A 15,459-nucleotide genomic window follows, 5' to 3' on the forward strand; every position below is an offset into this window, starting at 1 on the left:
CCCTTCTTGAGGAGCATTTCTATACCCAACTCAGTTTTAATGAAATAGACCCTCCTTCCCCTTCAGCCCCTCTGGCTTGCTGCTGATGTTCCACCATATCCTTCTTCCAAGGCCTTTAAGATTAAGACTCCTATAAGGTTGTACATCAAGTTCAGTTCAGCACATTCATTGATTACTTCCTATGTCCAGATATACAGAGAATAGGGGGTGAGGATGATAAAATGGCATAGTCTCAGCCCTCCAAGAACTTATGACGTGTGCAAGTCAGACATCTTAAGAGGTAATTTTAATGTATTGCAAGTAAAAAAGAGATTTACCTGTCAACTTGCCAACTGCAGTAAAAATATCTAGTTAATGCTTATTAAATTATGCTCTCAGACATGGACAGGCTTTATTCCCCCTCTAAATATCACTCCCAATCCCCTCTCCATATCACATCCTTTTCCTAATTAATATTTCCTAGGTATTTCTTTTGTCAGCAAAAAAACCACACCCTGATTTCTTCATCTTTGCAGTAATCATATCTGGATAACATAAGAATGTCTTCGAGAGGAGTCATTTCCTTTCTTCCATGAAATATTGCAATGTTTAATTAGTGTAAAATAACCAAATGCATTGCTATTTAGTGAGGGCTGTCCTGTTAGATGGCATAAGATTTACATATTTTTTGATCAGCAAAGAAAGTTTAAATTAGGTGACATTCACTGTTGTTAGCATTTATCAGTTGCCCACGGAGTACTGAGAATGCCTTATAACAAATACAAAGGCAGTGCTACTGTGATATTTACAATGAGATTAAAATTGTATGCAATGACTCAAAGTTTAGATCTTAGACTCTTTTATCCCCACATTATGATTATATTTCATAGACTGATTTTCTTCATACCCTACAGCCATTCATGATATCGATCTCTTAGCATTATAGCTCTCTCAAGGAAGGGGTGTATCCCTAGTGCCAAATATGATCAAGAAATCATTGTACAATTCATGTTACCTAGAACCAGTATTTTCCTACAGTGCTTTTATTTTCAGTATCTTTTCTCAGCAGCATTTATACACACTTAACATAGCTTTTATTATATACTGGGCACTTTTCTAAAAGCTTTAGAACTTGTTTAATCCTCACAGTAAGCCCATGAGGGATGCAATCCCCAGTTTATAATCCAAGAGAGTGAGGCATGGAGGGTTAAGTCATATGGAGAGTGCTGGCACCAGGCTCCATTCTCAGCTGGTGGAGCTGTGGAGTCCAAGTGCTCAACCACAGCACCAAGCTGCCTCTCCAAGGTAGCTTCAGACCCTTTAGTGGTCGTTAGCATTGTCAAGAAAGGGTGGTATAAGAGACATTTATTGAAATGCATTCTTGGACCACAGCTTGATTTCTGAGAGCTGTTCACTCCTCATACTCCTATTGAAGGGATAAGCTTCTTGTAAATCTTATTTCTATGAGTTATGGCCCCACTGACCCCAACTGTATTCAGTGTTGAACATATGTTGAATGTATGTTCAGCCAGTGTTGAACATATGACTCCACCTGGGCCAACCAGATTCTCCGTCCTTGGAGTTTGGAATCAGAACACCATCAGCACTAGAGGCTGAAGTTGTATAGAGTTCAGACTTGCACAGCCGTTTCCTGCAGTGCATGGTCATGTATTTTCTGCGTATCATGTGCACTGCTGCAGACAAAAGCAAAGACATGCCCTCAGATGGAATAATGCCTTTGGTTTCTATTTTCCAGTTCCTGGCTTCAGTTCATCGTTAGAGCTACCTACTCTTCTTGCCTTGCTCCATTGGAGCTACTGCGTTAGGTATTCACATAACCAGATTGTCAAGTTGTGAGCACCTAACAGTCATACTGGTCATCTTGATACCTGTTGGTAGAACCAGTTTAGTGACAAGGTTATCCATCATTTATTACCAGTCTCACTCTCAACCTCACCATTCCTCCTTCCCTTTACCTATAAAAATGAATTTACTTCTGGGAAAAGGGTGGCAATCTTGAATTTTATTAACTAATGTTTCAAAAAAGTTTGTTGATAAATTTTTCACCTAATTGAAAATTTTTAAACTAAGTATAAGTGAAGTCCATTTGGTATAACTCAAAAGGTAAGATAACTTTTCTTTTGAGGTTTCAAGAAAAGGAAAGAGAGGTTCAGCTACAGAGGTGGCCAAAAATGAACTTGACAAATACACATTTCTACCCAGAGCTGGCCTTGGCTTAGCTTTTGAGTCAGGCAGTTCTCTAAAGTAGAAGGTAGCTAAAGTTAAGGCTTAGGTCAACTTGTACAGTCTAATAACCCCTCTTACTTCTTCTTTTCAGTCATCTAATTGATCCAGAGATGGATATACAATTTAATATTCAAGTTCACAGATGGAAAACCCAAATAACCTATGTGTTCATTTACTGAATGGTTTCTAACTGGGTTGTTCTGGAGTCTCTATGGAGGCTCAGCCCTTAGATGGACATATTTCTTACTTTCTTTGAAAATTAAATCAGATGACTTAAAATGTTCCCCAGTTGAGGTGCAGATAAGACCCTCTTGATCCTCTGGCCTCATAATTAAAGTCTTAAGTTAAGAAAATCTCTTCTTTAGCATTTAGCATAGCATGAAAGAAACCTTCCAAAACTAATACTTCTGCTGATGGGAGAAAAAACATAGACTTCCTTGAGTAATCATTGTGTACTACTGTAGAATCACAGCACTTGGAAAGGGTCTTGGAGACAAACAGAATAAATGTCTTTATTTTGGAACTGAGGGAATTGAAAAACCCAGACATAGAGTTTCAATGTTCTTTAGTATTATTTTTAAAATATTCATTATCCATGAAAAAAGTCTAAGACAATGATTATATTATCAGAGTCAATAAGCTATTTTTAGGCTTCTAGGAAACACATAAAGTATCTTTTGTAGGGATTTAGAGACTATGATAATAGGAATATAAATTTGAAAGCCAGCATGCTCTTGAACATATGTTTCTTTAAAGTTTCTCATAAAATAAACTGAAGACGCAACTTTGATTTTCCATTTTCTTTTAAAAAGTGTCATAGGCTAAGATAAGGGAACCAAGACAAAGGTCAAGCATTGAAGACTATTCTATAATGTAAGAAAATATTTGATATTCTGTGGTTTTCCACAATGTCACACATTACTTAGGGGCTATAAACCTGATATGCTTTTGTCAATAGCTAGTATTAATCAACATTTTAACAGAATGCTCTCTGCAAAATCATCTTATGGCACTACTTTCAACATCAGCGTCTATCACAAAATACACTTCAACTGTTTTGCAAACAAACTTTCTTCCAATTAATAATTAAACAGAGGAACAGCTTGCGGTATATGCTTGGAACTAACTTTACTATATATAGTTGGAAATGACAAGCACACATGAAGATGTGACCGAAGCTGGGTAACATTTAAATATTCAATTTTTCCTCTGTTACCTTGACTAGAGTAGAGTTGGTTCCCAAGGTAAAAACTAAGTGGTCTGCTGGCATATGGTATAACCTCCATTTGAGTGCTAAAAGCTGGATACTGTTTTTGTGAAACAGATGTTGTTGAGTGCAGCAATGCACAACTGACTCTAGCTAACAGCTGGGAATCCTTCGTGACCCATATAGCAAGAAATAAACATGGTCCTATGCTTGGCAAAAATGTAAGAAAGCAAATTTCCATTTGTTAAGAGCTTATCAAAATGAAGAATAAATGTTTTTACCCATAAACTGATTTTATTCACCAGAGTAATCTTTCCAGCAGCTCATGTGATGGCCTCATAATATTCCAGGCACCCTTTGCCAGATGAAGGCTACAGTTGCACTGACATATAGTACAGATGGAAAATAAACATCTGCCTCAATCAGGAGAGAAGACCAAGGACAAGGTTGACAGATATTATCTGGCATGACTCTCTTTGCAGGGAAGCATATAAATGCTACAGGACCAAAACTACTGGCATCGTCTGGTGTTGTCCTTATGTGGTTACTGACCATGAAGAGAGATGATTAGTATGCACTCTCCAAGGAGGAGTGGTGCAGATGCTCAGAATGATATGATTCCAGCTCTCTAGGATCTGCCTTTCTGTAGCCACACCATGTGAGTCGCAGAGTGATTCCATTTTATTTTTTTTCATGGTTGGGCTGCATTTATTGTCTGCAAAGTTTCCCTTCTTGTTGTTGAATGCCACAAACAAGGGGAGGAGGGAAAAACAAGAGGAGCTAATTTGGAAAAGATAAAACCATCTTTTTTATAGTCATAGGAAAATGTCAACAAAGCCGCCTAATCCAAGTTCAAATCAAATGCTTTTCTTCAGAAGAGGACTAAACCTCAACATTTTGATTTCTCACACTGCATTTTATTACATGGTTCAAACCTCACCTTTGGCAAAAATCCGAGTGATATAACACATGTTCTGTGAGGAAGGCACACAGATACCCACAGATATACACATGGATACACACACATATACATATATCCTACCGTCCTAGTACTGACTTCCTTTTGTCCTCATTGCAACCAAATGATTCATGTGGCACAAATAATATGACAGATGTAGCCTTAAAAATTCAGTTTTACTGCGAGTGTCTTTTTTGCCTAAACCTTCTTTCATTTTCTGGTATCTCTTGCAACCATATGGAGTTTAGATGGCAATGAGTTCCTTTCTAACTTAAATCCTTTTCTGCACCTGGGCACAATTTTGGATAAGGAGGTAAAGAAAAGGGAAAAAGTGTCAGGCTTAATATACAGGATTATATTATGAGTAAAGAATACTTTTTGTGAAACAACAATTTCAGTACTGTGGTTTTGTTAGAGTTTTATTTTTTAAGTGACATGATGGAGAATTCTATATATGGATTTGATTAGTTCTTTCCCTTGAATAATAAAGAAAATGAGACTTGCTTAGTTTCTGATAATCTAGCTGAAGCAATTATGATTCTTTTTTACTTCAGATTCTAGAATGAGTTGAAATCTGACTTTACTACTAATAACAGAAAACATCTATTGAGTGTTTACTATGTATTGGGTGCTGTACTTAAGCTCTTTATATACCCTAGTACATTTAACCCTCGCAAAAGTGCTATGAGTTAGACATTGTTATTATTATCCCCATTTTATAGAGGAGGAAGTGTGAGGCACAAAGAGGTTAAATAGTTTGTCTAAAGACACACAGCTTATAGTAGTAGAACTAGCATTTGAATTTAAAGATATGACTCAAGAGTCCATGCTTTTGATCATGATTCTACTAGTAGATTAATAAGTTGAAGCTCACTATACCAAATATCAAGGTGAGATGACTTCATTAATATGAACTCTGTTTGGTATGGTATTCAAAAAGATGTTTCATCTAATTATTTTCACTATGTTAGACTTATTCATTCACAAAAACAATTTATTATTATAAAGTCAAAAGATACAGAAATTCATATAAAAATTAATCATAGGGGAGAGGATTAAAGATGGCGGTGTGAGAGGTGAGACAGAGGCTTCTGCCTAAAACTGCATACAATTCAAAAATATAGTTGGTGCAACTAATCCTGAGAGAACAACAGGAAAGAGGACTGTGCCAGACTGCATACACCTGGAGAAAACAGCAGACAACACGGAACAGGGTAATGTACCAGAGCTGTGGCTCCACAGGACCCAAGCCTTCCCCCCACACCAGCTCACCAGCGGGAGGAAGAGAAACAGAGCAGGGAGGGAGTGGAAGGCTTGGGACTTCTGAATACCTAGCTCCAGAGATCTGCTCTGGAAGCACAAACCTACATTTCATGGTGCTGTCATGATACTCGTGTGATTACGGGGTGAGAAAGGTAATACAGGCAGAATTCCTGGAGAGACTGAGATTCCACCTACTTGTGGAAAGCAGGGATCCATATCTGGCTGCTCTGGGACAAAAGCTTATACCTGTGTACTCTGCCCACTGGTTCAGGCAGAGGAGACAGGCATAGCAGCCAGGAGGCAGGTAACAGCTCTTTCCTTCCCCCAGACACAAAAACCACTCCCCTGTGACCCCCAACATTGCTTCAGGGGCTGAGCAGCTCCAGAATAGAGCTTCTGGACACTAGAGGGCGCCATATACAAATATGAAACGCCAAAGGAACCTGGTTGAGAGTAAAATTAATATAACTCCAGAGAAAGATTTAAATGACATGGACCTTATGACTCTTCCTGAAAGGGAGTTCAAAATAAAAATCATCAACATGCTAATGGAGGTATGGAAAGATATTCAAGAACTCAGGAATGAATTCTGGTTGGAGATCCAATTGCTGAAGAGCACAATGGAGGGTATTAAAAGCAGGTTGGATACAGTGGAGGAGACAATAAATGAAATAGAAACTAGAGAAGGGAAATGCAAAGAAGCTGAGGCACAGAGACAAAAAGGTATCTCTAAGAATTGAAGAATATTGAGAGAATAGTGTGACCAGTCCAAATGGGACAATATTTGCATTATAAGGATACCAGAAGAAGAAGAGAGAAAGAAAGGGATAGAAAGTGTCTTTGAGGAGGTAATTGCTGAAAACTTCCCCAATCTGGAGAAGGAGATAGTCTCTCAGGCCATGGAGATCCACAGATCTCCCAACACAAGGGACCCAAGGAAGACAACACCAAGACATATAGTAATTAAATTAGCAAAGATCAAGGATAAGGACAGACTATTAAAAGCAGCCAGAGAGAGAAATAAAATTGCATACAAAGGAAAGCCCAGCAGGCAAACATCAGACTTCTCAGCAGAAGCCTTACAGGCCAGAAGGGAGTGGCATGATGTATTTAATGCAATGAAGCAGAAGGGTCTGGAACCAAGATTACTTTATCTGGCAAGATTATCATTTAAATTTGATAGGGAGGGATTAAGCAATTTTCAGAAAAGCAAAAGCTGAGAGAATTTACCTTCCACAAACCATCTCTACAGTCTATTTTGGAGGGGCTGATATAGATGGAAATGTTCCTATGGTTTAATAGATGTCACCAGAGGTAAAAAAAAAAAAAAAAAAACCACGGTAGAGAAAGTAGAACAGCTAATTACAAAGCAAATGCAAAATTAAATTAACTATCCCCAAAGTCAATCAAGGGATAGATAAAAGAATACAGAATATGATACCTAATATATAAAGAATGGAGGAGGAAGAAAAAGGAGGAGAAAAAGAAAAGAACCCTTACATTGTGTTTGTAACAGCATATTAAGTGAGTTAAGTTAGACTCTTAGATAGTAAGGACGTTAACCTTGAACCTTTGGTAACCACGAATCTAAAGCCTGCAATGGCAATAAGTACATACCTATTGATAATCAACCTAAATGAAATGGACTGAATGTACCAATCAAAAGACATAGAGTCACTGAATGGATAAAAAAAAACAAGACCCATCTATATGCTGCCTGCAAGAGACTCATTTTTAACCCAAAGACATACACAGACTAAAAGTGAAGGAATAGAAAAAGATATTTCATGCAACTAACAGAGAGAAAAAAGCAGGAGTTGCAGTACTTGAATCAGACAAAATAGACTTCAAAACAGAGAAAGTCACAAAAGACAAAGAAGAACATTACATAATGATAAAGGGGTCAATCCAACAAGAAGATATAACCGTTATAAATATCTATGCTCCCAACACAGGAGCACCCACATATGTGAAACAAAAACTAATAGACTAAAAAGGGGAGAAAGAATGCAATGCATTCATTCTAGGAGACTTAAACACTCTACTCCCTCTGAATGACAGATCAACCAGACAGAAGATAAGTAAGGACAGAGAGGCACTGAACAACACAATAGAACAGATGGACCTAACAGACATCTACAGAACACTACACCCAAAAGCAACAGAATGCACATTCTTCTCAAGTGCACATGGAACATTTTCAAGAATAGATCATATACTAGGCCACAAAAACAGCCTCAGTAAATTCAAAAAGACTGAAATTTTACCAACCAGTTTCTCAGACCACAAAGGTATGAAACTAGAAATAAATTATGCAAAGAAAAAGAAAAATCCCACAAACACACGGAGGCTTCACAACATGCTCCTCAACAACAATGGATCGATGACCAAATAAAAACAGATATCAAGCAATATATGGAGACAAATGACAATAATAATTCAACACCGGAAAATCTGTGGGATGCAGACAAGAGGAAAGTATATTGCAATACAGGCCTACCTCAAGAAAGAAGAACAATCCCATGTAAGCTGTCTAAACTCACAATTAATGAAACTAGAAAAAGAACAACAAATGAGGCCCAAAGTCAGTAGAAGGAGGGACATAAGAAAGATTAGAGCATAAATAAATAAAATGAGAAGAATAAAACAATAGAAAGAGTCAATGAAAGCAAGAGCTGGTTCTTCGAGAAAATAAACAAAAAAGATAAATCCCTAGCCAGACTTATCAAGAAAAAAAGAAGAGTCTACTCATATAAACATAATCAGAAATGAGAAAGGAAAAATCACTATAAACACCACAGAAATACAAAGAATTATTAGATAATACTATATAAAAATTATATACTACAAACTGGATAACCTAGCAGAAATGGACAACTTTCTAGAAAAATACAACCTTCCAAGGCTGACCAAGGAACAAACAGAAAATCTGAACAGACCAATTACCAGAAACAAAATTGAACTGGTAATCAAAAAACTACCTAAGAACAAAACCCTTGGACCAGATGGCTTCACCGTTGAATTTTATCAAACATTTAGTGAAGACATAATACCCATTCTCCTTAAAGTTTTCCAAAAAATAGAAGAGGAGAGAATACTTCCAAACCCATTCTATGAGGCCATCATCACTCTAATACCAAAACCAGGCAAAGACACCGCAAAAAAAGAAAATTACAGACCAATACCCCTGATGAACACAGGAGCAAAAATACTCAACAAAATATTAGCAAACCAATTTCGAAAATACATCAAAAAGATCATCCATCATGATCAAGTAGGATTTATGCCAGGGATGCAAGGATGGTACAACATTCGAAAATCCATCAGCATCATCCAACACATCAACAAAAAGAAGGACACAAACCACATAATCATCTCCATAGATGCTGAAAAAGCATTTGACAAAATTCAACATCCATTCATGATAAAAACTCTCAACAAAATGGGTATAGAGGACAAGTACCTCAACATAATAAAGGCCATATATGACAAACCCATAGCCAACATTATACTTATCAGCAAGAGGCTGAAAGCTTTTCCTTTAAGATCAGATACAAAATAGCAGTAGACTCAGAGACTCCAAGAATGAACTAGTGGTTACCAAAGGGGAGGGGTGTGGGAAGGCGAGTGGGCACGTAGGGAGAAGTGAATTGAGGGGTATTGTGTTTAGTACACATGGTGTGGGGGATCACGGGGAGAACAGTGTAGCACAGAGAATGCACATAGATCTGTTATATCTTACTACACTGTTGGACAAAGACTGCATTGGGGTATGGGTGTAGACTTGATAGTATGGATAAATGTAGAAACTGCATTGTTTTTTCATGTGAAACCTTCATAAGAGTATATCAATCATACCTTCATAAAAATTTTTTTTAAAGGAATAATAAATTTGTGTTGTTTTAAGGTTAAAAAAAAGAAGTGGTACATAATACACAATGGAATGCTATTCAGCCATAAGAAAGAAACAAATCCTACCATTTGCAACAACATGTATGGAGCTGGAGGACATTATGCTCAGTGAAACAAGCCAGGCAGAGAAAGACAAATGCCAAATAATTTCCCTCATTTGTGGACAATAACAATGAAGCAAAACTGAAGGAACAAAATGGCAGCAGACTCAGAGACTCCAGAATGTACTAGTGGTTACCAAAGGGGAGGGGTATGGGAAGGCGAGTGGGGAGGGAGGGATAAGGGGATTGAGGGGTATTATGTTTAGTACACATGATGTGGGGGATCACAGGGAGAACAGTGTAGCCTAGAGGAGGTACATAGTGAATCTGTGGTATCTTGCTGCACTGATGGACAATGACTGCATTGGGGTATGCGTGAGGACTTGATAATATGGGTAAATGTAGTAACCACATTGTTTTTTTATGTGAAACCTTCATAAGAGTGTGTATCAACCATACCTTAATAAAAAATTGAAAAAAAAATTAATAATAATCTCAACTTCTTTCAAATCAACCCTCCTGAATTGACAAATGTTATCAGGTATATATTTCATAACATTTTTCTATGCTAATAATTTGTCTCATTCTTTTTCCTCTTCTCTTCTTCCTTTTTTGACCTACAAAGGGATTACTGTATACATACCCTACAAATTAAATATACTATAGTATGTATATATAGTACATAATAGTATTATATACTATATATAGCATATAGATCATAATTTATTTCACAGTTCCCTAAAGGTTGTCATTTAGTCCTTTATTTATTTTTTTATTAATCATGAAAAAATTTTATTACATGGCTACAGAATGTTTTGTTGTTTTTTTAAATTTATTTTTTTATTTAGGTATTGTTCATGTACAATCTTATATAAATTTCAAATATACAACACAGTGGTTCAGCAGTTACCCATAGTATTAAATCCTCATCCCCACTAGTAAGGTTAGTTTCTGTCAAAACAGAAATATGTTACAAAATTATTGACTATATTCTCTATGCTGTACTACCATCCCCATGACCTGCTTATATTGTGATTGCAAATTTTTCTGACCCTATATCCCCTCCCCCATGGTAACCACTAGTCACTTCTCAGTATCTGTGAGTCTACTGATGTTTTATTTAGTCTGTTTTGCTTTGCTTTTATACTCCACAAATAAGTCCTTTATTTTTTTTTAAATACATTAATCTGGTGATTTTTTCCTAGCCCAAAATATATCTCCATGTGTTGCTAGTCAAGCTATATTCCAAAGTGGCCATATCATTTTTTATTCCCGATGGCAACAAGTGAGAGTCCCAATTGCTCTATATTCTCATCAGTACTTGGTCTTGTCAGTTTCTGTTGTTGGTTTTTTAAGTTTTAATCATTCTAATAGATCTATAGTGGTATCTCATTGTAATTTTAATGTGCATTTTCCTAATGACTAACGACATTAAACATCTTTTCATGAGTACTTTTGCCATTTGTATCTCTTCTTTGGTATTGTATCTGTTCAAATCTTTCATCATTTTTAAATTGGAGTTTCTTATTTTTGGTCTTTGAGCATTTTAAAATATCCCCAAACTAGTCCTTAATCAGATAATGTGATCTGTAAATATATTCTTCTCATCTGTGACTTATCTTTTCATCCTTTCAAAGAATTGAAGTTGTTAATATGGATAAAATTTATCAATTTTTCTTTTTTGAATTGTGATTTTAGTGATTTGTCCAAAATTATTTGCCTAACCAAGGCTTTCTTCTGTGATTTTTCTAAAATGTTTACAGTTTTAGATTTAGTTTAGTTTAGATATACTTCAAATTGGATCTAAACATGAAACCTAGATCTAAGGCCCATTTTGAGTTAATTTTTATTTATAGTGCAAGATATGCTTTTTATGTATCTATTGAAATAAATAGGCTGTGACATGAATTACATTGACTGATTTTTGAGTGGTGAACCAGCCTTGCATTCCTAAGATAATTTCTACTTGATCATGAGGTATTATCCTTTTTTTATAGATTCAGTTTAACGATATTGTGTTGAGAATTTTCCATCAATATTCACAAGGGCTATTGGTCTGTAGTTTTGTTATAGTAGTTGTTCTCATAATATCTTATCTGGGTTTAGTATCAGGGTAATACTGGCTTCATAAAATAAGCTTCATAAAAAAATCCACCTCTTCCATTGTTTGGAAAAGTTTGTAGAATATTGACATTAATTCTGCCTTGAATATTTCACAGAATTCACCAGTGAAGTTATATGGGTCTGACATTTGTTGTTGTTGTATTCAGGTTATCTATTTTTTCTTGAATGAGTTTTGACAACTGTGTCAAGAAATTTGTGCATTTCATTTATGTTGCTGAACTGATGGACGTAAAAATGTTTTCTAATGTTTTCTTGCTGTCTTATAATGTCCATCAAGCCTGTAGGGATGATCCACTTTCAGTCCCCAAATTGGTAATTTGTTTTTTCTCTTTTTATCTTGGCTAGTTTGTTAATATGTTTATCAATTCTGAGGTTTTTTAAAGAACTAGTTTTTGTATACATTCATTTTTTCCTATTTGCCCTTTAGTTCCGATTTTATTTATTTCTGCTTCTATCTTTGTTTTTCCTTCATTCTAATTATTTGAGATTAATTTACCCTTTATCTGGTTTCTTAAGGTAGAAGCTCAGATATTGATTTGAAAATCTTCTTGGCAGTCCTCACTCAGCATCTCCATGTAACTGGAAGAAGCTTTTGCTGAAGACATGAGAAATATGGCTGGAAAACATGGACAATTATAGATTTTTAAAGTAAACATAGTCAAATTCCAAAGCTTAAATCAAATCATCAAATAGTAATTCTTAAATTTTAATATAATTTTTAAAGAGTTGGTATATGTTAATGAGCATGAAATATGACTAAGCTAGGTGGTATATAGATAAGTAGTGGTCAGTGTGTATAATTAGGTGAAGGAATGGAACAAAACAGTGTTACTTAACATGACACAGCTGGAAGGAACACTAAAATTACATAATTCAACTCCTTTTTCTAGTTAATAGAAAACTGAGTGCAGCAGAAGATAACTAACTTGGTCCATAACCTTAGAGTTCAGTGCCCTGCAAATCTATTTTGTTACAAAATTCTTGGCCCTCTGAGGCAAAGACTACGTCTCTGTTCAAATTCCCCATAGTGAAGAACATGATGATTTTGCAAATAATGAGGACTTTTTAAAGTACAAAAACAGAAAGCAATGAGAAAGAGAATTTTTTTTGTTTGTTTCTTGAAAAAAATAGTCTTCCTAGTTATAGTTGTGAAACAGAGCATATGAAAAAAATTCTAGGCCCCTCTCACCCATGTTCCTTAGTGGAAGGAGGACTCTTCCTTTGTTTTCTTCAGCCAGGAGTGCTCTTTCCTGGATAAGACTGGGTGATTCCAAGACCTCTTATGTGTCTCTCAGTTAAATCATTCTGTGAGCAATTATATAGTGAAGGAAAAGAGATCATTCCTAAGTGTGCAGTACAAACTTTGTGTGTAAACAAAGTAGAATAACTACTTTTGAAAATTAGCAGATTCACTGTAGATGCCTCTTAGGCATATCTTAGAATTCCACATATGTTAAAAATTATTAGCATGTTCCCTAACTTTGAGCTAAAAAGAACTTTTTCCAACTTGTACTCATCATGGTACTAATGTCAGATGAAAATTATGTATGTTTTCTTTAATGGGAAAACATAAATGGTGCTTCAGAAATCAAACAAACCATATTTTTCTTCTTTTCATGAGATATTTGTGGAACAACCTTCTCAATGAAAGACAAGCAAACACACACACACACATGCAGCTTTAAAATTGCTGTAGATCAAGGTCTAGTTGTGCTCAGGGACTCAGCTCCACTAAATTGTTGTGTGTTTTGCCTTCCCTACCCAAGAATTTTACTTCATTGAGATACTCTCATAATCCCAAAATGCTTGAAAATATTAAATAATCTTAAATGCTTAAAAACATAAAGAGTCAGATTCTTAAGAATCTTAAAAAGAGAAAAATATGATTTTTATAACTTTTTACCTTGCTGGTTTGAGTCTCCATTGAGCTATAACATTCTACTACTAAAAGATAATTCCACATTTGAGAGAATAACCTCTAATAAATTATATGTGCTTTGGGATGGAGCAAACATTCCACTTTTATTGGTCATTAACATGTTTGTATGAATAGATTTAATCAGTTTTCCTTCCTGTGTTATTAATATATCTTGAGAGTAAGCCTCTTCAGGACCAAGAAGCTACTGAGGCTGCCTTGGTTGGAGGGAATAAGAGTCATAGTTTATTTGCTAGCTTCTTTCTTTTACTCTAATCCTCCTCAAAGAGCAGTCTGGACTCATTATTTTACTTCCCACTTTCAATTAACTTCTACTGTTAGAGTATGTTGTATTTTTTTTTTTTGCCTCTACTCCTCACTGAAATTGCCCAGCCAAAGTACCCTCCAACTGGTAAATCCAGTGAACACCAGGCCCACCTCCCTCACTACACCTTTCTGGCTCAGTGATCCTGCTGGCTAACCAGGCGTTGATGGACAGGGAGAATTCTCTATAGTCCTGCTTGAGATGCCATCTTGGGCAGATGTGTACTTTGGGCAGGTATACCTGGGCCTCAAAATGGAGACCTTCTCAGTAGCCTGCTCCTCCTCCAGTGAGGTTCTCTAGTGATTTGAGATCAGGATGTTTTCCTGCCTTTTCCCCAGGAGGAGAGGGGTTTTATTTTTTGTTCCCTTGTTCTAGCTTCCATGTGTCCTGATAGTGACACATGTTCTGCTCTCAGTGGCTAAAGGCTTTTTGTTCTTCTGTAGGGGAGAAAAAAAAAAAAGGGATGGAAGGATATGGGCAGCTTTGAGCCTTTTTTGCGGCAGCTTCTTCTATTCCTTTCCTCAAGACCTCCACATGAGAGGCTTTCTCTGGCTTCTTGCCCAGTTCCCAATCTTTCAAGTACCTGGTGAGGTCTGGGGGAAACAGCATGTCATTGAGTTTAACTTTTCCATGTAGCTCCAGTGGTTTTCATACTCTCATGTTAGCCCCCACTCAGCATTTAGCAACTGTACCTAAATTCTTCTTTCAAGCTTGTGTGTTTCCCAGTATGTAGTCTAGGTGAGCAAGTCTTGCATCTCATCTCTTTTTGGAGGCACCTTTTTCCTTAGACCTCAGATGAGTTCATTTCCCTGTGACCTCATTTCTTGTTCGGGAAAAAATTATGTTTTGTGGATTATTGGCCTTTTTTTTATTGTTAGGACTAGAATGACATTCTTTTCAGATTTCTATATCCAAAGCAGAAGCCAGAAGTCTTGCCTTCATTCTTGAAAGACATTTTTGATGGGTATAGAGTCCTAGGCTGGCTGGTTTTTGGTCCATCATACTTTAAAGATGTTCATCTATTGTCCTCAGGCCTGATAGTTTCTGATGTAAATTTTGCTTTCATTCTTTGGTTCCTTTCTAAATAATGTGTCTTTTTTCCCTTTGGGTGCTTTTAAGATTTTCTATACTTTACAATTTGATTTTGGTATATTTTGATGTAGTTTTCTTCATCTTTATTTTGTTTGACTTTGTTGACTTTCTTGGATCTCTCAATTTATACTTTTCATCAAATTTTGAAAATAATCTGCTTTTATTTATTTGCTTCCTTTTTTTCTGTCTCTCCTCTTTTTGGGATTCAGATTACATGTATATTAATCACTTAGCATTCTCACACATCTCTAATGTTCCTTTTTTTTCTGTTATTTCTTTTAGTCGTATTTTTCTGAGTCTCATTTTGTATAGTTTCTACTACTGTGTCTTTTAATTCCCTAATCATTTCTTCTGCAGTATCTAACCTGCTCTTACTCAGTGAATTTCTAATTTTAT

Source organism: Manis javanica, chromosome 2, assembly GCF_040802235.1.
Source record: "Manis javanica isolate MJ-LG chromosome 2, MJ_LKY, whole genome shotgun sequence".
Classification (NCBI taxonomy): Eukaryota; Metazoa; Chordata; class Mammalia; order Pholidota; family Manidae; genus Manis; species Manis javanica.